The sequence below is a fragment of the Triticum aestivum genome, chromosome 3D (genome assembly GCF_018294505.1).
Source record: "Triticum aestivum cultivar Chinese Spring chromosome 3D, IWGSC CS RefSeq v2.1, whole genome shotgun sequence".
Taxonomy (NCBI): domain Eukaryota; kingdom Viridiplantae; phylum Streptophyta; class Magnoliopsida; order Poales; family Poaceae; genus Triticum; species Triticum aestivum.
Genome location: NC_057802.1, coordinates 103,473,025 through 103,497,399, shown reverse-complemented (window position 1 = coordinate 103,497,399; position 24,375 = coordinate 103,473,025).

The window sequence follows — 24,375 nt, the reverse complement described above, 5'->3', positions numbered from 1 at the left end:
ATTGTCATAGTTTCTTTCCTATCCGTCAGATATAAATCGGACGGCCTATATTGCAGGATGGCAGGCACACCATCATCACCAACTCTATTTTTTATAAGAGTGTATTTTATCCCTACTATTATAAAAAGCATAGTCGGTGATGATCGTGTGACTGCCATCCTGCAATATAGGCCGTCCGATCTATATCTGGCGGATAGGAAGGAAACTATGGCAATTTTGCAAAAAGATACCCACACCCCTCTCCACACTTGCAAATAAGACCTTCCCTTGTTCATCCTTTTCTCCCACAAGATAAACTACTCATACAAATGCATCTTGATGTTCCGTGCAACGCATGGGCATCTTGCTAGTATTTTATAAGAGTGTAGATGTAGAGTAGATACAAGCCGACAGGTGGGCCCGATGGTAGTGAGATAATGTGATGCAACACTAGAGGTGCCACGTGGAGCATTTAACTGGTCAACTAGTCGTGTCTTGAGCAAATACAGAGTTGTACGGTGAGCCCGTGACTGTATAATAACCACAAAATGTAAATGGTGACCGTAATGAGTGGATTCTGAAGTCCAATGTACGTATCGTGCTTTCGCTTCAAATACAATGATCGTCATTGTATATATCGCGAGAGAAAGATGAAACATGCGTGAATGTGCTGGGGGCTTACTTTTAGAGGACCTGGAAATAGTTTGTGTGCGTACCTGAAAGGGGCGTAGAGGGGGGTATGAGATGGAGAGAGAGATGCTCTTCGTTTCTCTTTATTATGACTACCTTTATATATAGTATAAAAATATACAAATTCATAGTGCGGAATAAATATCATTGTGGGCACCATGCAATGCAAGCATTCATACTCCTCCATATAACTTTGTAATGTTGGATATATGTAGAAATTCTAAAATATTTTTTTTGGCCACACTTTATTCAAAAGGAATATTGTATGGGAAATAAACGTGAAGAGAGGGCTTTTTAGATCAATGGGGTACATGATGTAACATGTGTGAACGTGTAGTTGATGCATTTGGCAGGGCCTAGAGAGGTATGTGTGTGTATTACGTATTCGAGAGAGGCATGGATAGAGGGGCCGACAGGGGGGGCGTGGGAGAGATAGCACGAGAAATGAGAGTGGTCTAGAGAGAGAGACGAATATGACGTCACGGCGAGAGATTCTCTTGAGTGTGTATATGCAAGGGGGAGTGGATAGAGGCACCAGGAGAATTTTTTTTGTGTGGTGTCTGTGTTGGTATGTGTGGGTGTGAGAAGATAACGAGACATGGGGGCAGAGGGTGTGTCACCGCGTGAGGTCCGCTGGGTTGAGGTGAGGCCCTTCGTTCGGTTCCGTCCCGCGCCACATTGGTCGGCCCATGACGCATTTAGGGAGACCCATGGATGACTAGTCGTACAAGACAAAGATAGCATAATTGTGAAGGACTCTATGTCCACTTACAAAGCCGGCTAGGATTTGTAACCCTGGATTCTCGGACTAAGGTAACCCCTTTATCTCTGATATTACTATTCATCCAACCTAACTTTAAGGGGCATCCTATAAAATGCTCTGCTAGAATCATACTCGTCGATTAGGAAGAGAGGTGTGAGGCAATGCGTGAGAGACATGCCTAAAGATAATGTGCGTATAGGAGACACGTAGGAAGGTCTATGTATATAGAAAGGGTTGATGGGGATTGTGCGTGTGTATGCTTGCGAAAGGAAGAGTGCTTGTGATAAAGGTTAGTGAAAACAGTCGTAAATGGTTACGAGAGGGAGGGAGGGTTATATCGAGAGCATGTGTGCGAGAAAGACACCTCGGGAGAGAGTGTGTGAGCATGTGTGAGAGACCACCGATGGAGAGTGAAACTACACGTACAAGACTGCTGTACACATTGATTAAAGATATAAATTGTATCCAAATATTAGGATGGGATCATGATATTTGCAATTCGCGTAAGGAACGGTCATTGATCCATCAGACATCTAGATTCTATCGAATTTGAGCATGTCTATGTTATTATTCGACACAATTGATCAACATAGTTAGTATTTTGAACTCCAGACAATGCATCGCTTTAGCAATCGAATATAAACGTGAGTATAGTTCATGTTGTGTGTGTAAAGCACATTATACATACGAAAGTTACACAATGAACATTATAAATAGCTACCTATGAACTAGCATACATTTGAATTCAACTTAAGGTGGTTTTAAAAAATTGAATTCAACATGAAGTCCATTCAATTATTTGAATTTGATATCATGGCGTTTGTAAATCATACCGAAATTATGGGGGCACCAATCTTTGCTCTGATTTTGTACATAATAGCATATGTAGTCGTGTACAAAATAGATTCTAATTTAGCTCCTCCATTCCAAAATAATCGTACTTATAGGATTTTCAAGTGTCCAAAATTCAAAAAGAAGCGGATAATTTAATGAGGTTTTCAAACATACAAGGTAAAATTTAACGTTGTCTATTTAGGTCAATCCTCAAAGTTCAAGAGTACTCTAAACGTGAATGCTTGTGTTTCAAAATTTCAAACGAAAAGCCAAAAGAGCCTCTACTCGCCCGAAACCGCGTGAGACCAATGTTTGGTAGTACAAGGAAATTACTTTTCTAATAACTCCGACCCGTGAAACCTACCGGCCCGACATCCAAAGGTCTAAACTGGGGTAGGTTTGTAGCTTCATCTAGACGCCACGCAACCGCCTCCGAAAAACATTCATACACAATGGCCGCCTAAGCACACATGCGCGCGGCCGAAATCGCTCCCGCCCAATATTTGGGACACCTGGGATTACCATCCTACCCCCGACCCGCAGTAGGTCCGAAATTTAAGAGGGGGGCAAAGTTTGTACTTTCCCCAAATTTCAAACAAACGTGTCCCATCTTCTGTTCAAAAAAGCCAAAAACAAGCGCGTCCCAGACTGAAACATGGTTCTCCCCCCCCCCACCGCCCACCCGTCCGATTCCCCATTCGTACTCCGTGGGCGCAAAAACTACCTCTCCACCAGCCGCGAAACCCCGGCGTCCTCCGTCCGCCACCCCATTCCACCCATCAACCGCCGCCCTCCTCCATCACGTCGGAGCCGATACCCCGACGTCGTCGTCCACCGCAACCTCAACCGCAATGCCCTCCACGACTAGTAGTTGAAGCCAAGGCCGAGCCGTCCGTACCCGAGCTAGTTCAACCACGCCGTCCTGCGCCTCACCACTGCCGCTCCAACTTCGCCACCCTCCACTGCACCGGAGATGTTCCTGCTACGCTGTCCTTCGCCGCCTCGGATCTGCTTCCCCTTCGCCGACATACGGCCACGGCAACACAGTCAACAATTTGGCCATGGGTTCGTCCAAGCCTGCACCCTCCAGAACATTGGTTTCCCCGGCAAAAATAAGAAGATCGGCGCGACATGTGGAGGCGACCACACCGGCAACCGAAAATGGTACTCCTCTTCCCTTATTCGTGCAAATCTTACGTGTCTGCTTGCACGGTATTCATCCCACAGAAGACACTAGTTGACCGCTTCTTCTTAATACTAGATGTTCCTAGTAACTCACGATGCACAAGGTTTCTCCTCACATACTATTTCACCTTAGCTAGAGGTCCGTCGCCCCCATGAATTTCAATTCCTGGTCAGTTGATTCCCAATTAACGGAAGCATTCCGCGGCGTAACAGGCGCTAGTCCGCCTATTACGACGGGGAAGCAGCGCCTCGGTGTTTATCTTAGGGGTGTGTGGGGCCTAGAGCTACTGGCACCCGATCTGGAGGTCGGCCGGGATTAAAGGGATGGCCTGGGGGCGCTGCCAAGCACGGTGGTGGTGTGAGGTCGAGGGGAGGGCGGGGCGGCAGAGGCAGGGGTCTGGGCCGATGGTCGCTGGCGGTTCGAGAAAGATCGTCAACAGTGACTGGCGGGAGGTAGACGAAGGCCATCTGCCCGTTCCTTATAGATCGGACGGTTCATTATAAAATTGACTGACCTATTTATTTTCAGTCGACTGTTATCTTGACATGACCACATGTGGTGGTGTGCTGGAGGAGTACCTGCATTTCCTGTGGTCATATATTAGAAAATCATACGGAGTAGAATCTAATTTTGTTTGCCATGCAATGTTGTAGAGCTATCATATGTCTCCTGTCATTTATTTTTCAGCCACCTGCTATCTGCTACTTTTGCAGTGCACTAGTTCTGCACACACTTCACCCATACTCTCACTATTGTGTTTTTATGCAAGGGTATTTCAGACTCTGCTGCTATGAGAGAAGCAAAAAAGAAAAGAGAGAAGTCGCTCCAGTGTCGTACGCGGATAGGCCAGACACGTTTCAACGTTATAATAGGTGCAGTGTCAGCACATGGAGACGGTAAATGTAGCTCTGGAGTTGATGACCTCGCTCGCAATGAACCACCATCCCAGGTGCTTGCTTTAACTTCGCGGTGTCATATGTGGTTGCATGTTCCATATGGTGTCTAGCTTGTATTCGAAAGGCCGAAGTCGGTCTTTATTAAGATAAGGAAAGATATTTTTACATGAACCACCATCCCGTGAGCACCAGAAGACAAATAGCTAGTCAGGGCACTGGCCGAGCCAGTGACAAGCCCAGCAAAGAGAGACATCAACTGGAAGCCAACTAAAAAGCCGCGATGGTGGCGAAGCAGCCCGCCTCCCACCAGGCTCTTAGGTCCTAGATGATCATGTTCACCACTCCAGCTGGATGTCTAGCTTGTATTGCTTCCAATTTGGTTAAATTGCATCTGCTTAGCTACACATTATACCTTTGAATATGACATGCCTTTCTGTTTTTGGTACATACTAGTACATCTGTGTATTAACCATGTTCTTACATCAAACTAATGTTCTTGTGTATCCCTCATCAATCACTTATGATGAGGCAGTCAGGCAAGTGGATTACTCCTCATTTAAAGAATGCAGCGTCAGCCTCCCGACATGATTCTCAAGAAACAGCAAGGCTAGATGAAGATAGTGAACGTAGCTCTGTAGTTAATTACCGCATTTCCCCTACACTAGCATCGCAGGTGCTTGCTCTAACTGGGCAGCGTGATATGTGGTTGCATGTTGCATATGGTGTCTAGATTGCAATTCTTCCAATCTGGTTAAACTGCATGTGCTATTCTGCTTAGCTTATACATTATACCTGTTAATGTGACATGCCTTCCTGTATTTAGTACATAGTACATCTGTCTATTAAGCATGTCCTCACATAAAACTATTGTTTTTTTGTATCCCGCATAAATCAATATGATGAGACACCTTCAGTATATGCAGTGTGATATTAGTTGCATCTTTGATATGATTTACAGCATGCACTGCTTCTAATTTATTGAAATGCCATTTATGATGGGACACTTTTAACTTGGCAGAGTCATATTGGTTGCATCTTTCACGTGGTGTCTAGCTTGCATTGCTTCTTATTTGGTGAAATGGTTTCTGCTTAGTTTACACAAACAGTTGTGAATATGCCATGTTGTCCTGTTTTTCGTATTATTCCATCTTGGAATCATGTGTTTGCCTTACATCAAAGTAGTGATTGTCAGTATCATGCACGAATGAGTTCTGAAGAGTGAATTTTATTGCTTTTTCTTGTCGGTTTTACTTGACAATTCAAAATCAATAAAGCGGAAGGAAGTTAGCAAGGCAGCGGATGAAGGTGCTCCTTCCAAATGGAGGGCCTCTACAGATTCTACTCCTCCATCCCCCCAAGATGATTTCCAAGACAACACATGCATAGACACTCAACGTAGCTGTGTTGGTGATGAGCACGTCTCCCCTAGTGCACCATCAAAGGTGCTCCCTCTAACTTGGCACTGTTATATGTGGTTGCATGTTATGTATGATGTCTAGCTTGTATTGCTTCTAATTTTGTTGAATTGCATCTGCTTACTTTACACATTATACTTGTGACTAAGACACGTGTTCTTGTTTCTAGAACATACAATATCTGTCTATCACACCATGTTCTTACATCAAAGAACATTTGTTCTGAAGAACTAAATTGTTATTCATTTTTCTTGTCGGCTTGACTTAACATGGCACAGAGAAAGAGGAAGCAAGACAGAACGACAGGGAAAGGGAAGCGGAACAATCCTGCAGATTCTGCTGGTACTGATGGTGCAATAGAAGGTCAAAGTCCAGCAGAAAATTGTACCGACAGGGTATCCCATGCTACACGAGCTGCAAAACAAGCCAAACAGAAACAAATAGCTGCCACCAAACAAGCAGAGACAACCCTAGTTGTTGCAACACCTTCCACAGTACCAATAGCTGCACGATTTACTCGTTTGTCAACTCAGCTAGCAGCACGTTCCCAAGCTCCCTTGCCACCTGACACTACTTCCGAAGCACTCTTGACACAAGATGAGTTGGGAAGATCAGATGAACTTTGCAACAGCAAGAAGGTAGTTGCTGGAGTCAAGTTACAGTTGCATGCTTCTTTATATGTAGTCTCACAGTTTGATGTACACTAGCACTTCCTATGTTTGTTGTAGAACTAGCACCTAGGCACAAGAGGAAACAAACATCAGGGATAATGCTCGATAGGTTAACTAAATCTAGAGGAGGAAGAATGGAGATCCGTTTTGAGGCAGGTTTAAAAAGGCCACGTGATACTACAGAGTCAGCCAAGTTAGTATCAGAGGCAGCGGTTGCTGTTAGGTGTCATGTACGTATCCTCCCAACATGGATTCAGTACAGGAATGACAAAGACAAAACCCAGTTCAACAACTTCCTCGACCATTTATCTGTAAGTATGGTTATGCATGGAAACTAGTAATATCGTCTTGCTCTGTCCAATACTTTCTAGGTTGCTGATAATGAGACTCCCATAATTTTCAACAGATGAGGTTCAAGTTGGATAGCCAAGATGATGCAACCAGACAAGCTTGCACCCATGTTTTCAAGTCTGCTATGCGACTATCGGTATAACTTGAGGAAAACTCACTTTGAAGGCAAGGCTAACAGTGAACTTGCCCAAACATCTCTAGTGGAAAATATATCTGATGAAGACTGGAGAGGCCTCGTTAAACACTGATCCGATCCGAAGTATCAGGTACATTATATATATATGTGATCAGATCACATGTTAAAGTCCTATTTACGCATGTGCCACACAAATCTATCTTCTTGTAGGTGAACTGTTCAAAGAACAAGGCCAACTGTACGAAAGTGAAATCCAACAGACGACAGGATCTCGTAGCTATATTACACACTGCGAGGCTCTTGTAATTAGCTGTTGTTTCACTCTTTTCGTTGTACCATATTATCAGATCTATATTGACTTGTTCCAAATGCAGAGGAAAGCCCGCAAGGACCAAAAAGTACCTGAACCAAATGTTGTGGAAATCTTCAAGGACTGTCACACCAGCAAGAAGAAGGGCATGACTACACCAGTCAAAGCCGCAGGTGTAAGTCCTTAATCCTCATGCCTTTTTAACTACTACTTACTCTGACTTGTGCCTTGAACTGCATGGTTTGCAGCCAATGTTTATTACTCTTTTCAATTTTATACACAATTGTCTTAGCATATCATTGCACCTTACAAGGTTTAAAAGAGAGGAGTGATGTTCCTTTGATCTTGACCTGTAATCTAGTTCCGTGCTGGACTTGCCCACACAACATTACAATTGCCTGTTTGTGTGTTCTCAGTTGTTTTGTGATATGAATGATGCCATACTATGCTTACTGTATTATAAACTTCATCTCTTTATCCTTAGCCCTCAATACAATGTGAAGAAATAGACAATACATTGGCAATGGTACATGGTCATATGTTTGGAACCTGGTTTTATTATGTACTTTGCAATAAAATACAACTATTATTTTACATGGGTTCACCAGAATAAGTTCTGTATATAGACCAAAGCTATTTTGTTTGGTTTTGCTGCCTCCTTAATATCTTCTGTTCTAGTACAACTAATGTAAAACCACAACTTTTCAGCGAGCTATGCAAAAAATGGTGGAACTGCCACCTTCTGAAGGTGGCGAGGCAACTATAACCGCAATGTCAGCTCTTGCTGCAGTGGGTCAGACCTGTCCACTAACAATGCCAAAAGCACGTTCCTGCATAATACTGGGTTGGTTGTTAAGGCAATCTCGTCCAAACTGCCTCATGATCAAGAAATGCAAGCTCAAAACAATGTTGTATCTGCGCTCCAGACACAAGTCCATTCCCTAACAGAGACCCTTTGTGAAACAAGGAGAGACATTGTTCGATGTTGTCAAGATATGCATGGTTTTGAAACCAGACTATCAGACATTTGCTATGTTGTTCAGGAGCCTAGGAGAACTGAAGGCGAAGGTTATGGTGCTCCATCGGACAATACAGCATGAAAACATAACAGTCAGGACAATACAGCAAGCCATTTTTGTATAGTGTAGGGTGTTCCCTATATTTGCATTGGTGGCAAACTTTGATGCCCACCGGCTGTAGTTTACATGGGCCTCCTACGGGCCCTAGAAACAATGGGCCTTCTAAGGGCCGTAGAAACAATGGGCCTTCTACGTGGCGTAGAAACAATGGGCCTTATACGGGCCGTAGACACAATGGGCCTTCTATGGGCTGTATCATCAATGGGCCTTCTACGGGCTTATGATTGGTTGGCCAAACATGGACCAATAGCAGACCACATTATGGCCGTAAATGGGCTAGAGTTGAAATCATCCGTTCATGGGCCGACCATAACGGGTCGTCGTTAATCGGCTGTATTTTGATGACGCTATCAAAACGGCCCAACGTATTAACGGGCCACAAATGGGCCGACTGTAACCACGGGCTGAATTTGGCCCACAAGCAGAAAATGACAGTAACGGGCCGTAAGTAAATGAATGTGGAAATGAGCCCAAGAATAAATGGGCCCCGAGAAGGCCGAAAGATAACATGGGCTGGAAATGGCCCAACTGAATAATGGGCCGTTAATGGGTATAAAGTGATACACTGTTCATTACGGGCCAGTTTCACCATGGGCCGGTAATGGGTATAAAGTGATACACTGTTCATTACGGGCCAGTTTTACCACAGGCCGTTAATGGGCCGAGGGTAATAAGGGCCTCATATGGGCCGAAAGACGTCATGGGCCATACATGGGCCAGAAGTTAAAACGGGCTGGAATTATACTGGACGGCCCAGATGACGCTACTGGGCCTAATTCGGTTAGGCCGTAAACGGGCCCTGGGTTAGCGGGTTGTAAATGGGCTATATGCGAACAGGCCGTTAACACGCTTGCCGTGGGCCGGCCCGCCACCTTTTAACCAAGTCAAACGGGCCGGCCTTTTCACAGGAATGGGCCTTTGTTGGGCCGTGCCACGTGTCGACGTATCATAGGCGCTTTGTGTCCAATGAGTGGATGACATCTGTCCCAACGGTGAGCTGACACGTGTGTCGTCCAGCCAATGATGATTTTACACGTGGAAAATCCCCATTGGTCGGGGTTGTTAACGGGTTATCGGATTCAAAACCGGGCCCGATAGCTTAACGGCGTTCCGTTATGGTGGATGCCACGTGTCGGTCACCCTTGACGAAAGCACTTCTGTGACGCGTGATTTATCGTCATGGAAGTGGACACTTCCGTGATGATAATTTTGGTAATGTCATGGAACACCTCTACGACAGCACAGGTATGACTATCTTGATTTTGTCATAAAATTGTCATGGATGTGCATGCATGACAAAAAATGCGACCAACTGTGACAAACACGTATCATCACGGAAGTGTATTTTTTGTAGTGGAAGGACACATCAAGAAATTTCCACCGATAATCGTATCAAGGACGAATCTATACCAAGTGGTGATGCCAACATAAAAACAACGGAGAAGAACAACGGTAGATTGCTTACGGATAGATCTATCATGAGCATTGCAAATCCTATGCCAAGCATCTTTTAAATTTTCTCCTCCCCTTTGTTTAAAGTTGAGAACCTCGTTCTTGGGAGTGCAAGCAATAGAGGAAGAGTTATCCATAACAATAATAACGGCAAACAAGATTGCACACAAAGACAGATCCGGCAAGAAAATGGCGAAAGAAAAAGAGAGGCGAATAAAACGGCAAATTTTTGTGAAGTAGGGGAGAGGAAAACGAGAGGAAAATGGCAAATAATATAAATTGCAAGGATATGAGATTTGTGATTAGGAACCTGGTATATGTTGAAGATCCTCCCCGGCAACGGCGCTAGAAATTCCTTTTGATGTCGCTTGAAGCTACGTGAGTATTTCCCCAAAGAGGAAGGGATGATGCAGCACAGTGGCGGTAGGTATTTCCCTCAGATATGAAACCAAGGTTATCGAACCTGTCGGGGATATACCCGGCGGTATGACCCGGCCGGATATATGACCCGGCTGGGACTTGAAGTTTCATTGGTAACCCGCCAGAGGATTGGCGACTTACGAGTCTGGCGGCTCATTGCTCTGACGACTCACGAGCCTGGCGACTCATGGATGGCCCCGACGGCGGGTCAGATAGAGGACTAGGCCCAAGGCCCAGAAGGCCGGCTCATGTTATGGTGGGCCGGCTTAAGAGGAAAGCGTAAGGAGTATTCCCTAACAAAGGAAGCAAGACTAGGACTCCACTTGTAATAGAGTAATCCTAATCCTACTAGGACTAGTAATGTAAACCGCCCCTACAACTTATATAAGGAGGGGCAGGGCACCCCAAGAGGGACAAGGAATAATCTTTAAGGCTAGACGCAACTAGGAGAGCTGGAGATACGGCGACTCTCTCGTGATGATAATGAGACCTAGCCACAAACAACATGTAGGGTTGTTACCGGATGATGTTTCCCGGGGCCCGAAGCTGTCTAAACCCTTGTCTTGTGTTATGTCTCTCGATTCCGATCAACCCCTCTCAAGCTACCACATAGATGCGTTTGCCTCACGACTAAGTCCTCACACTAGTAGGAGACCCTGCACACAGATAACAAATCCTTGCAACCCGACGCGTTAAAGGGGTTGTGAATCCCTTTCGGGGTACGGCGCCTCAAGATAGGCAAACAGACGTGAGATAAATTTGTAGTAAATTGATAGATCAAACGGCAAATAAAATAAATAAGAATAAATTGCAGCAAGGTATTTTTGTATTTTTAGTTTAATAGATCTGAAAATAAATGCAAGAGAAAAGTAGATCGCAAAGGAAAATATATGAGAAAGAGACCCGAGTGCCGTAGGTTTCACTAGTGGCTTCTCTCGAGAAAAATAGCAAAAGGTGGGTGAACAAATTACTGTTGGGCAATTGATAGAACATCAAATACTCATGACGATATCCAGGCAATGATCATTATATAGGCATCACGTCCAAGATTAGTAGACCGACTCCTGCCTGCATCTACTACTATTACTCCACACATCGACCGCTATCCAGCATGCATCTAGTGTATTAAGTTCATGGAAAACAGAGTAATGCAATAACAACGATGACATGATGTAGACAAGATCTATCTATGTAGAGATAGACCCCGTCGTTTTATCCTTAGTAGCAACGATACATACGTGTCGGTTCCCTTTCTGTCACTGGGATCAAGCACCGTAAGATCGAACCCACCACAAAGCACCTCTTCCCATTACAAGATAAATAGATCAAGTTGGCCAAACAAAACCCAAATATCGGAGAAGAAATACGAGGCTATAAGTGATCATGCATAAAAGAGATCAAAGAAACTCAAATACTTTCATGGATATAAAAAGATAGACCTGATCATAAACTCAAAGTTCATCGATCCCAACAAACACATCGCAAAAGAGTTACATCATATGGATCTCCAAGAGACCATTGTATTGAGAATTCAGAGAGAGAGATGAAGCCATCTAGCTACTAACTACGGACCCGAAGGTCTACAAAGAACTACTCACGCATCATCGGAGAGGCGCCAATGGAGGTGGTGAACCCCATCCAAGATGGTGTCTAGATTGGATCTGGTGGTTCTGGACTCTGCGATGGCTAGATGAATATTTCGTCGATGCCTTTAGGGTTCTGGAAATATTGGGGTATTTATAGAGCAAAGAGGCGGTTCAGGGGGCACCCGAGGTGGGCACAACCCACCAGGGCGCGCCTGGGCCTCCTGGCGCACCCTGGTGGGTTGTGCCCCCCTCGGGGCACCCCCCAGGCGCAGCCAGGGCCCATTACGTTCCTTCTGGTCCAAAAAAATCTTCGTAAAGTTTCATTGTGTTTGGACTCCGTCTGATATTGATTTCCTGCGAAGTAGAAAACATGCAGAAAACAGCAACTCGCACTTGGCACTATGTCAATAGGTTAGTACCAAAAAATGATATAAAATGACTATAAAATGATTATAACACATCCAAGATTGATAATATAACAGCATGGAACAAGCAAAAAATTTAGATATGTTGGAGACGTATCAATGATCATGATTGATTTGATTTGTATATTCTATTTTGGTGATGTGCTGTGGTGCCCTCCATGTCGCGCAAACGTGAGGGATCTCCGCTATAGGGTGTTGCAATACGTTCATGATTCTCTTATAGTGGGAGGTAGAAACTTATACCAGAGTAAGGGGGTTGTTGCATATGGGAGTAAAGAGGACCTGATACTTAATGCTATGGTTGGGTTTTACCTTAATGATCTTTGGTAGTTGTGGATGCTTCCTAGAGTTCCAATCATAAGTGCATATGATCCAAGTACAGAAAGTATGTTAGCTCATGCATCTCCTTCATATAAAATTGCAATAATGGTTACCAGTATAGTTATCGATTGCCTAGGGACAAATAACTTTCTTGTGTGACAAAATATTTCTAGTAAACAATTAAATTTATTATCTTCCATTTTACTCATAGTTTTATTCTTGCAAAGTAGTTCTAGCATCATACTACAAAATAGTTTCATACTTGTTCTAGGTAAAGCAAACGTTAAAGTGTGCGTAAAGTTGTATCGGTGGTCGATAGAACTTGAGGGAATATTTGTTCCACCTTTAGCTCCTCGTTGGGTTCGACACTCTTATTTATCAAAAAGGCTATAAACGACCCCCTATACTTGTGGGTTATCACACCTCATGAATAGTACCTGCACACAAGATAACAAATCCTTGCACCCAACATGAGCAAGGGGTTGTCAATCCCTCGGTAGTTATTTGCAAGATCAAATTGCGTAGTGATTGATAGATAGATTGAACAAAATTAAAAAATAAAGTAAATAAAGTAAAATTGCAGCAAGCTAATTTTAGGATTTTTAATATATGATAAAGTAGACCCGGGGGCCATAGTTTTCACTAGAGGCTTCTCACTTGAAAATAGCATACAGTGGGTAAACAAATTACCGTAGGGCAATTGATAGAAAAGCGAATAATCATGACGATATCCAAGGCAATGATCATGTATATAGGCATCATGTCCGAGACAAGTAGACCTAAATCATTCTGCATCTACTACTATTACTCCATACATCGACCACTATCGAGCATGCATCTACAGTATTAAGTTCATAAAGAACAGAGTAACGCCTTAAGTAAGATGACATGGTGTAGACAAAGTAAACTTACGCATGAATAAACCCCATCTCTTTATCCTTAATATCAATGATAAAATACATGCCACGTCCTTGATACATCCATTTTGCATCATGTTTTTATATCGATATTTATTGCATTATGGACTGTTATTTCACATTATGGTACAATACTTATGCCTTTTCTCTCTTATTTTACAAGATTTACATGAAGAGGGAGAATGTCGGCAGCTAGAATTCTGGACCGGAAAGGAGCAAATCTGAGAGACCTATTCTGCACAACTCCAAAAGTCATAAAAATTTACGGAGAATTATTTTGGAATATATAAGAATTATTGGGCGAAGAAAATACCAAAGGGGACCCACTAGGTGGCCACATGCCTTGGGGGCGCGCCCCCAAGGCTTTTGGGCCCCCTGGCAGGTATTTGATGCCCATCTTTTGCTATATGGAGGGTTTTGACCTAGAAAAAAATCAGAAGATAGCTTTAGGGATGAAGCGCCGCCGTCTCGAGGCAGAACCTGGGCAGAAGCAATCTAGAGCTCCGGCAGAGCAATTCTGCCGGGGAAACTTCCCTCCCGGAGGGGGAAATCGAGCCATCGTCATCACCAACAATCCTCTCATCGAGGGGGGTTAATCTCCATCAACATCTTCACTAGCACCATCTCCTCTCCAACCCTAGTTCATCTCTTGTATTCAATCTTTGCCTCAAAACCTCAGATTCGTACCTGTGGGTTGCTAGTAGTGTTGATTACTCCTTGTAGTTGATGCTAGTTGGTTTATTTGGTGGAAGATCATATGTTCAGATCCTTAAGGATATTCAACACACCTCTTGTGACGCCCCTGATTTGACCGTACACTAATCATGCACGCAAATGTGTACGATCAAGATCAGGGACTCACGGGAAGATATCACAACACAACTCTACAACATAAATAAGTCATACAAGCATCATAATACAAGCCAGGGGCCTCGAGGGCTCGAATACAATTGCTCGATCATAGACGAGTCAGCGGAAGCAACAATATCTGAGTACAGACATAAGTTAAACAAGTTTGCCTTAAGAAGGCTAGCACAAAAGTAGCAACGATCGAAAAGGCAAGGCCTCCTGCCTGGGACCTCCTAACTACTCCTCGAAGCCGAACTCCATGTAGAATCATCCTCGGGATCTCTAGCTCCTGGACTCCAGCATCTGGTTGCGACAATCCGGTATAGAAAGGGGAAAAGAGGGAGAAAAGCAACCGTGAGTACTCATCCAAAGTACTCGCAAGCAAGGAGCTACACTACATATGCATGGGTATATGTGTAAAGGGCCATATCAGAGGACTGAACTGCAGAATGCCAGAATAAGAGGGGGATAGCTAATCCTGTCGAAGATTACGCTTCTGGCCATCTCCATCTTGTAGCATGTAGAAGAGAGTAGATTGAAGTCCTCCAAGTAGCGTCGCATAGCATAAACCTGCCCGGTGATCCCCTCCTCGTCACCCTGTTAGAGAGCGATCACCGGGTTATATCTGGCACTTGGAAGGGTGTGTTTTATTAAGTATCCAGTTCTAGTTGTCATAAGGTCAAGGTACAACTCCGGGTCGTCCTTTTACCGAGGGACACGGCTATTCGAATAGATAAACTTCCCTGCAGGGGTGCACCACATAACCCAACACGCTCGATCCCATTTGGCCGGTCACACTTTTCTGGGTCATGCCCGGCCTCGTAAGATCAACACGTCGCACGCCGGTCTAACCCTATGCGCGCAGGGGTCTGGGCCCATCGCCCTATGCACACCTGCACGTTGCGTACGCGGCCGGAAGCAGACCTAGCCCCTTAATACAAGCGCGAGCTTACGGTCCAATGCGGCGCGCGCCACTCAGTCGCTGACGTCAAGAAGAGCTTAGGCTGATACCACGACGCCGGGATACCCATAACTACTCCCGCGTAGATGGTTAGTGCGTATAGACCAAATGGCCAGACTCAGATCAAATACCCAGAACTCGTTAAGCGTGTTATGTATCCGCGAACGCCGACCAGGGCCAGGCCCACCTCTCTCCTAGGTGGTCTCAACCTGCCCTGTCGCTCCGCCATAAAGTAACAGTCGGGGGCCGTCAGGAACCCAGGCCCACCTCTACCGGGGTGGAGCCACCTGTCCTTTCAGCCCCCTCATCAGAATCACTTGCGGGTACTCAACGAGCCGACCCGACTTTAGTCACCACATGTGTCATGTATATAATGTATATAGTATATACCCATGATCACCTCCCGAAGTGATCACGGCCCAGTAGTATAGCATGGCGGACGGACAAGAGTGTAGGGCCACTGATGGAACACTAGCATCCTATACTAAGCAGTAGGATAGCAGGTAAGGGTAACAACTGTAGCAACAATGACAGGCTATGAATCAGGATAGGATTAACGAAAGCAGTAACATGCTACACTACTCTAATGCAAGCAGTATAGAGAAGAATAGGCGATATCTGGTGATCAAGGGGGGGCTTGCCTGGTTGCTCAGACAAGGAGGGGTCGTCAGTGACGTAGTCGACCACAGGGGCATCAGCATCGTCACGGGGTCTACCGAAGAGAAGAGGGGGGTGAAACAGTAAATACATAGAAAGCAAGTGCATAACAGGACAACAGGTAGAGCTAGACGTGTTCTAACGCGGTATGAGGTGATACCAGTGAAGGGGGGAAACATCCGGGAAAATATCCCCGGTGTTTCACGTTTTCGGACAGATGAACCGGAGGTGAAACGTTGCAGGTTCAATAGGTTAGGGATGTGTGGTGGACAAACGGGTTGCGTATCCGGATTCGTCTCGTCGTTCTCAGCAACTTTCATGTTGAAAATAATTTAATCCGAGTTACGGATTAAAAGATATGATTTTTAAAAGATTTAAATTAATTTCTGGAATTTATTTAATTATTTAATATATACAATAACCGAAACAGTGTTGTGATGACATCATGCTGACGTCAGCAGTCATCTGACACGTGGGTCCCACATGTCATAGACTGATTAGGGTAATTAGGGTTAACTAATTAATTAACTATTAATTAAACTAATTAATTAAATTAGATTAATCTAAACAGGGTTAGTTAACTAATTAATTAACTAATTATTCTTATTCTTATTTTTATTTTTATTTTCTTTATTTATTTATTTATTAATTTTTATTAATTAATTTATTATTATTATATTTTTTTAATCATTTCTTTTTTTAATCGTTCTGGGGTGCGGGACCCCTTTGTCATAGGCCCCTGGGGGCCTAGCGGGCGAAACGGGCAGCGGGCACCCGGGCGTTTACACCCGAAGGGCAGACCCGGGGCGCCGCGGGGTGCCGAAGCTGGCCGCCGGCGTGGCGGTGGCCTGCGGGGCCAGAGGCGGAGGCGGGGCACGGGACGACAGTGCCAACACCAGGGACGGCGACGAGCGCGGCGTGGTAGGGGGAAGGCAGCGGTGGGCGACGAAGTGCGGGTGTGCGTGCGCACGGCAGTTGCGGTGGCGCAACGACAGCGAGGGCTCGCGCCGGGGCCGGTGGGGGGGCTCGGTGTCCACAGGAGCAGGGGAGGCGGGCCATGCGGGCTCGGTCGCGGCTGGAGGCGGAGCAGAGCAGGGGAAAACAGGGGCAGGGATCGCGGCATGCGGGGTGAGCGAGGGAGACGGGTAGCAGGGGGGCGACCGTGGGCGCGTTCAGGGCCGCCGGGGCGCGCGCGGTGGAGCGAGGAAGTGCACGCAGCGGTGGGGGTTACGAGCTCCAGCGAGCTCGGGCGACAGGGGGAGGAGGAGAGGCCGGGCCTCACTTGCGGTGTAGGGGAACGGCAGTGTGCTCGAGGAGGAGGACGAGGTAGACGACGACGGTGACGATGGGCGGCTCCGGCGAGGGAGAGGACGGGGCGGACGACGGCGAGCTCCGCGCGGCGGTGGCGTCAGGGCCGAGCCCGAGTTCCAGATCGGGGGCGGAGGGGATGGGGCGGTGTGGACGGGCGGCGTAGGGGCGAGAGGGCGTCGCGGCGAGGGCGGGCTCCGGCGTAGTGGCCGCAGGCTCGGCGGCGGCGTGGCGAAGGGGTCGAGGCCCTCTGCCCCGATCCAGGCGGGGAAAGGGGAGAGAGAGAGGCGTGCGGGGAGCGAGTGGGGGAGTGGGGGGTGTCGGTTAGGGTTTGTGGAAGTGGGGGGGAGTAGCTGGCGTGGTTGGGCCGGCCTGGTGGGGGGGTGGCCGACTGGGTTGGGATGGGCCGAGGCCCATGGGAGCTGGGGATATATCCTTTTGATTTTTTTGTTTTTCTTTTATCTTTTAATTTCTTTTCTGTTTATTTCACCCTTCAAATTATTTTAGTTTTGTAAAACATACAGTTAGTTCCTAAATTAGTAATAGTAATTATACCACTGCCACAATTATTTTGGCACATTATTAAATTAGTTATATTATTATAACTTTATAATAGGCCTTAAATTAATTGTTTTTGATGTTGTTTTAATTACTTTAGAGCCCTAAAACATTTTATCATAGTTTGGTCTCTCCACCAATATATCCTATAAATTATTTGCCACAATAAGAACATTTTAGTTTTTATGTTTGAAAACATTTACTGTTTGCCTATATTTTAAATTTGAATTTGAATCGTTTTGAACTAACGCGAGTTTATCAACAGTAACGGTGGTGACGTGGCATCTTTAACAGAGGTTTACTGTAGCTTAATTATCCGGGAGTCACACCTCTGATTTTGAACATGAACATGCTTTGTGAGTAGTTACTTTTGTTCCTGAGGACATGGGAGAAGTCTTGTTATAAGTAATCATGTGAGGTTGGTATTTGTTTGATATTTTGATGAGATGTATGTCATCTTTCCTCTAGTGGTGTTATGTGAACGTCGACTACATGACACTTCACCATGATTTGGGCCTAGGGGAAGGCATTGGGAAGTTATAAGTATATGATGGGTTGCTTGAGTGACAGAAGCTTAAACCCTAGTTTATGCCACTAGTACAGCGAGGTGCTATACAAACGGTTTTTAACCCCTTTCCGCGACGGCAATTGGAACTGTCGCCTAGTGAGTGACTACGATAGGGGGTCCTTCCCACACGACCCAGAAACCGTCGGAGATAGGAGCCTTGATGCATACAGTTGTCCCTATATAACCGTTTCTGATATCTTGAATATCCCAAACGCTTCATCCTTGTTACTCGTTTGTGCTCGCATTGCCATCGCAGTCGGAGTTTTGTGGTTTTACCTAAAACCAGGCAGATTCCAGGCATGGGAGTTTTCCAGGCACGTACCAAACTGGCTCTTCATTTACGATGTCTGGCACATCACAAACAGTTCATGATTATAAACCGTGTATGATAGGTAGACAGTCACACACATTTAGTTTTCCCGCACCGTATGTTATAGTGTCTGACATCACACACACTTTCCAAACGGCAACTGTGTGCATTGTTACACATGTCTCCTCTCCATGAACCGTGTCGGATTATGATGTATATCGCACACGTTGTGCTTTTATTGACCATGTGCGCCGTAATGACCTACACACCTTAATTTCACCCTGATTTAATTGCTGCTATTTCAAATTGTACGTAATTTGAACTTGAAAGTAGGCTATAGCTTTATTCATATCCATCAGGTTCAAACAACCAATGTATTATTCGATTAATAGGTACATATGTTTAAGAATTACATAAGCACCAAATAAAGAATGATGAACCAGGGTTCTATACTTGTACTATTATAGATGGTAAAGAAAGAGGCAACAGACATTCTGGTTGCTGAACAAGGTGAAGCGGAATGGCCCTATTGTGCTCTCCTGGATACAGAAGGCATGCACGACTCTAGTCCAACCCCTTGTGATGGCCGGCCGCCAATCATGTAGTTTGAGAGGTAATCTTGAGTAAACTGCTTCAGGATCCACTGCAAAAGAAAAAAGATTCAGACATTGTCATCTAACACATCTCATTACGGGCAGTAAAAAGAAGGCTACAGAGTTCTTACTTACCATCCTGCAGTTCACTTTTGTCTTGCATAAAGTGCAAACAAATAGTTCGATTGACATCTTTTAACCCATTTTAATAACAATCTTTGTCAGTTTCCTCACTTGATGCTGGTTCATGAATATCTCATTGCCCCATACGCAAAAAGGGTCAAAGTGTGGATCTTTGGCAATGACATATGTACCTAAAAGCACCAAGTTAATATTAGAAGCTAAACAACAATTGCAAAATTATGTAGTACAACACTCCTCCATCCCATTATATAAGATTTTATTACATGTATATCCAGACATCATCAGAACATTAAGGTAACACTCTTCCTTGTTGCTATGTAGCCTGGGATTGCATATTTAGTCATTCAGTACAATGCATGTTGCTATGTAGCCTCAGATATATTAAATATCATTGGTGCGTGTCGGTCCTAAACAAATGGTTTAAAACCCCTTTCCGTGACGGCATTCGGAACCGTCGCCAAGTGAGTGTGGGCGATAGGGGGTCCTTCCCACACGACCCAAAAACCATCGAGGATAGGGCCCCTACAGTACTCCTACTCGTTTCTGCTCGCATTGCCATCGCAGTCGGTATTCTGTGGTGCTACGTTTATGATGCACGGCCATCACAAATGGTTCACTATTATAGAACGTGTATGATGTGCGGCCCATCACAAACGGTTCACCGTTAAGATGATTAGCTAATCGTCGTACGAGTGTCGGACAGGATTACGAAACGTCGGACCGTCATAACATCGTCGTACACGACAACTATCACACACGCTATTCTGTGATGCAACATTTACGATGGATACTTCACCAGAAACAGTTCATGGTTGCGAATCATGTACGATAAGGCAACTAACACAAACGTCTAGTTTGCCCGCACCGTTTGTGATATTGTCTGACATCGCACACGCTTTACAAATGGCAACTATGTGCATGTTTGCACACGTTTCCTCTCTGTGAACCGTCTCGGATTATGGTGCATATCGCAAACGTATGTGTTTTACCAACCGTGTGTGCCGTAACAACCTGGAGAGCGCAATTTCACCGTAATTTAATTGCTGCTTTTCCAAATTTTGCCGGATTTGGATTTGAATTTGAATGTATGCTACAGCTTTATTCATATCCATCAGGTTCAAACAACCAATGCATTATTCGATTCATAGGTACATATGTTCAAGAATTACATAAGAACCAAATAAAGAATGATGAACCACAGTTGTATACTTGTACTATTAAAGACGGTAAAGAAAGAGGCGAAATATATTCTGGTTGCTGAACAAGGTGAAGCGGAATGCCCATATTGTGCCCTCCTCCATGCAGAAGGCACGCACGACTCTAGTCCAACCCCTTGTGATGGCCGACCGCCCATCCTCCACGGTATTCATGAAAACATCTAGATAATCATCGTGTTCTGGTAGAAATACTTTAACCTTTGCATGCCCACCAATCATGTAGTTTGAGAGGTAATCTTGAGTAAACTGCTTTGGCAACCACTGCAAAGGAATAAGATTTCAGACATTGTCATCTAACACAACTCATTATGGGCAGTAAAAAGAAGGTTGCAGAGTTCTTACTTACCATCCTGCAGTTCGCTGTTGTCTTGGATAAAGAGTAAACAAATAGTTTAATTGCCATCTTTGGACCCATTTTACTAACAATCTTTAACAGCTTCCTCACTTGATGCTGGTTCATCGATATCTCATTGCCCCATACGCAGAAAGGGGCGAAACGCGGATCTTTACGAATGACATATGTACCTAAAAGCACCAAGTTAATATTAGAAGCTAAACTGCAATTGCACAATGATGTAGTACAACACTCTTTTATAATATGTCTATATACATCCGTATGTGGTAGTCCATTTGAAATTTCTAAAAATACAAATATTTAGGAACGGAGGGAGTATCTTATAACATCCAATATACTCACGAATTAGATGAATTAACATCTTATATTATGGGCCGGAAGGAGTTTAGTTCATTCTTACAAATTATCTACTGCTGTATCCATGGGTTACAGTTAGTTTGAGCTAGTTCGGGCTCAAATAGCCCTAAAGTATATCTAAACATGAGGGCTAGTTTGAGCTAGTTGCATCTATAACCCACCCAAAAAAACTAGTATCCAACCCAAGATGTGCTAATTGGAGCTAGTTCTCCTAGTGCATTTATTGTCAATCTAACCCTACCATCCAAACAACTCTTTGGATTGAGTCAGTTCAGGGTTAGTAATGAGCTAGATACTAACTCTAACCTCTAGCTAAGTTGAGTATCCAGACAGGGTTGTGTTGTTGCTGTTGCTGCTGCTGCTCTTCTACGTATATCTAGACATCATTAGAACATTAATGTAACACTCTTCCTTGTTGCTATGTAGCCTAGGATTGCATATTCAGACATTAAGTACAGTGCATGTTGCTATGTATCATAAGATATATTACATATGGCCCTAGTTAACCTAAGGAAAAATGGGTTGCAGATATATTCGGTTAAAAGTCTGATTCACCGATTAGTCCCTTATCAGCCACCGGCCTATATGGTACCAGCTACGGATATCCTAAACAGTGAGCAGATATAAACCATGGGATGAAACTAACCTCGATGGAAAACAGTAGTTGTTCCCAAAATTGTCCTGTGTAGGTACATCAAGAAGCATGTTAAGCACAACAGGCTAAACATCAACCAAAATTACACATGGCAGACAAAATAATCTCCAAAAGATAGCTTCAGTGTGCAGGTTTAAGCACGCTAGTAAAGCAAAACAAGTGGAAAGGTGTGCTAACTGCAACAGGCCTAACATTTAACAACAAGCAAACATGGTCATTCAAATTGGTATTGTGCCGGTCTAAGTACACTGGTTATGGTTAAATAAAAATGGAAAGGCGTGTTAACTACAAGATGCAACAACCAAATGTAGTCATTCATAGTGGTATTGTTGAAACTAGTACTGATGAAATTGAACTGCACAGTTCATACTTGCACATATAGAACATCACGTTGTGAATAACTGGAATAAACAAGGCATACTACGAACAACCAAAGATAGCATTTGAAACTGAACATATGCTAACTACAAACAACCAAACAATCAAAAAACTTTAAAAGAGGCATATGCTAGCTATAACAGGCTTAACAACAAGAAAATATATGCATTCCTATCGTTATGTTTAAAACTGGATTGATGAAATGTACTGCACAGTAAATAATTGCACATATAGAGCATCACATTGTGAACAACTGAAATAAACAAATCATGGGTTTCCTCACTTGTCACAGATGGGCTCGTTCCCGTGGGAAGAGCATGGACCCTGGATGCGCTCCATGTTGTCGTAGATGGGCTCCTTCCCCTTGGAAGAGCACGGCTGTAGGGTGCCCTCCCTGATGTCGCAGACGGGCGCTTTCCCCTTGGAAGAGCAGATGGGCTCTTTCCCCTTGGAAGTGCCGGAGAGGGTGCCCTCCTCATGGTCGCCGTCGATGAGGTCTGACTTGGAAGCTGTGGATCCCAAGCCAGCGTTGCAGAACGTGTCCTTCAGAAATGACAAAAGGGGCTCGATGGCGATGTAGAATGGCAAATTGTTGACAGCGAGCCAGAGGAGATCAGCAGCGGGGCCATGGATGAGATCGACGACAGTTGAAGCTGAGGGGTTGGGGTGGGCCACTTAACCTGTGACACAGCCCGCCTCAGGGCGTCGCTGTCGATGACCTCGATGTCATAGCCGGCGGACAAGACATGCCCGCATACTCTAGCCCGCTGCTTGAGTCCATGCCACCAGTAATGGTCGTCAGCTTCCTCGGCGACGTCGGGCGAAGAGACCGCTATACACCTCTTTTGGGCAGTCGCTCCTCGAGCTCCACGGGAAGCGTAGCCGGGCTTAGGCTGTGACGCTCTGGAGTGGGGGATAGGGATGGGGATGGGGATCAATGGGAAAGGGGGCGTTTGGCAGGCGTCATCTAAGAAACTCAGGGCGGCCTGGTATGGAGATCGGTGGGTAAGCTGCGCGGGCAAACCGGCAGATGTTGACAATGGAGGCCTTGCGGCGGCGGCGGCGGGGACTTTGCTAGGGTTTCGAGCGAGGGAGGGTGTGTGTGTGTCTGTGTGTGTGTGTGCGCGCGCGCATGCCCGAGGAGGTTTTGGTGTGTGTGTGTGTGTGGAGGGGGGCAGGGTGTTTGAGGAAATGACGCGGGTACTGAAAATTGTACTACGCTGGAGTCAAACACAGGAGTGAAATGCCAGGCTATTAAAATTTTTGATGATAGTGCATCGCACACGGTCCAGAGATAACAACCGTGTGTTATGAAAAAGAAAAACCCTCGAGGCGGGCAGATATTTTCGATGCAGGCGGGATTGGGAACAAGAAACATCGCACATGGTCCGGAGATAACAACCGTGTGTTATGAAACAGAAAAACCCTCGAAGCGGGCAGATATTTTTGAGAGGGGGAGCCTCATGGAGCCCAATGTACTGTGCGGGTGTGTGCGTGACAGGTGCACCGGCGTGGCACACGGTTAGTTTGAGTGGACCGTGTCTGTTGCGTCATCCGACTTGTCTAATGTTCATAAATTTGGTGAAAAATGATGCGGGAGAGGGTCAGAACACGAACATACATGCATGTGGACCAAATTTATGTATCAAAAGGGTGGTTTGATTTTCAAATACCAAATGCAACTTCGATGTGGCACCTCTCTCGCAAAGCGCACGGTATTGCTTGCTCCCACCCTCTCGTGTCGGCACGAAGGGAATCCTAAGCTATGAATGCATGCCCCCTCCCCCTCAACTGAGGTTCACCTAGCAAAGTGCGAAGTAGCTAGCAGCCCCCCTCCTCCCTCGTGTCGGCACAAAGGGAATCCTAAGCTATATATGAATGCATGCCCCCCCAACTGAGGTTCACCGTAGCAAAGTGAGAAGTAGCTAGCAGGCCCCTCCCTCGTGTCAACACGAAGGGAATCCTAAGCTATGA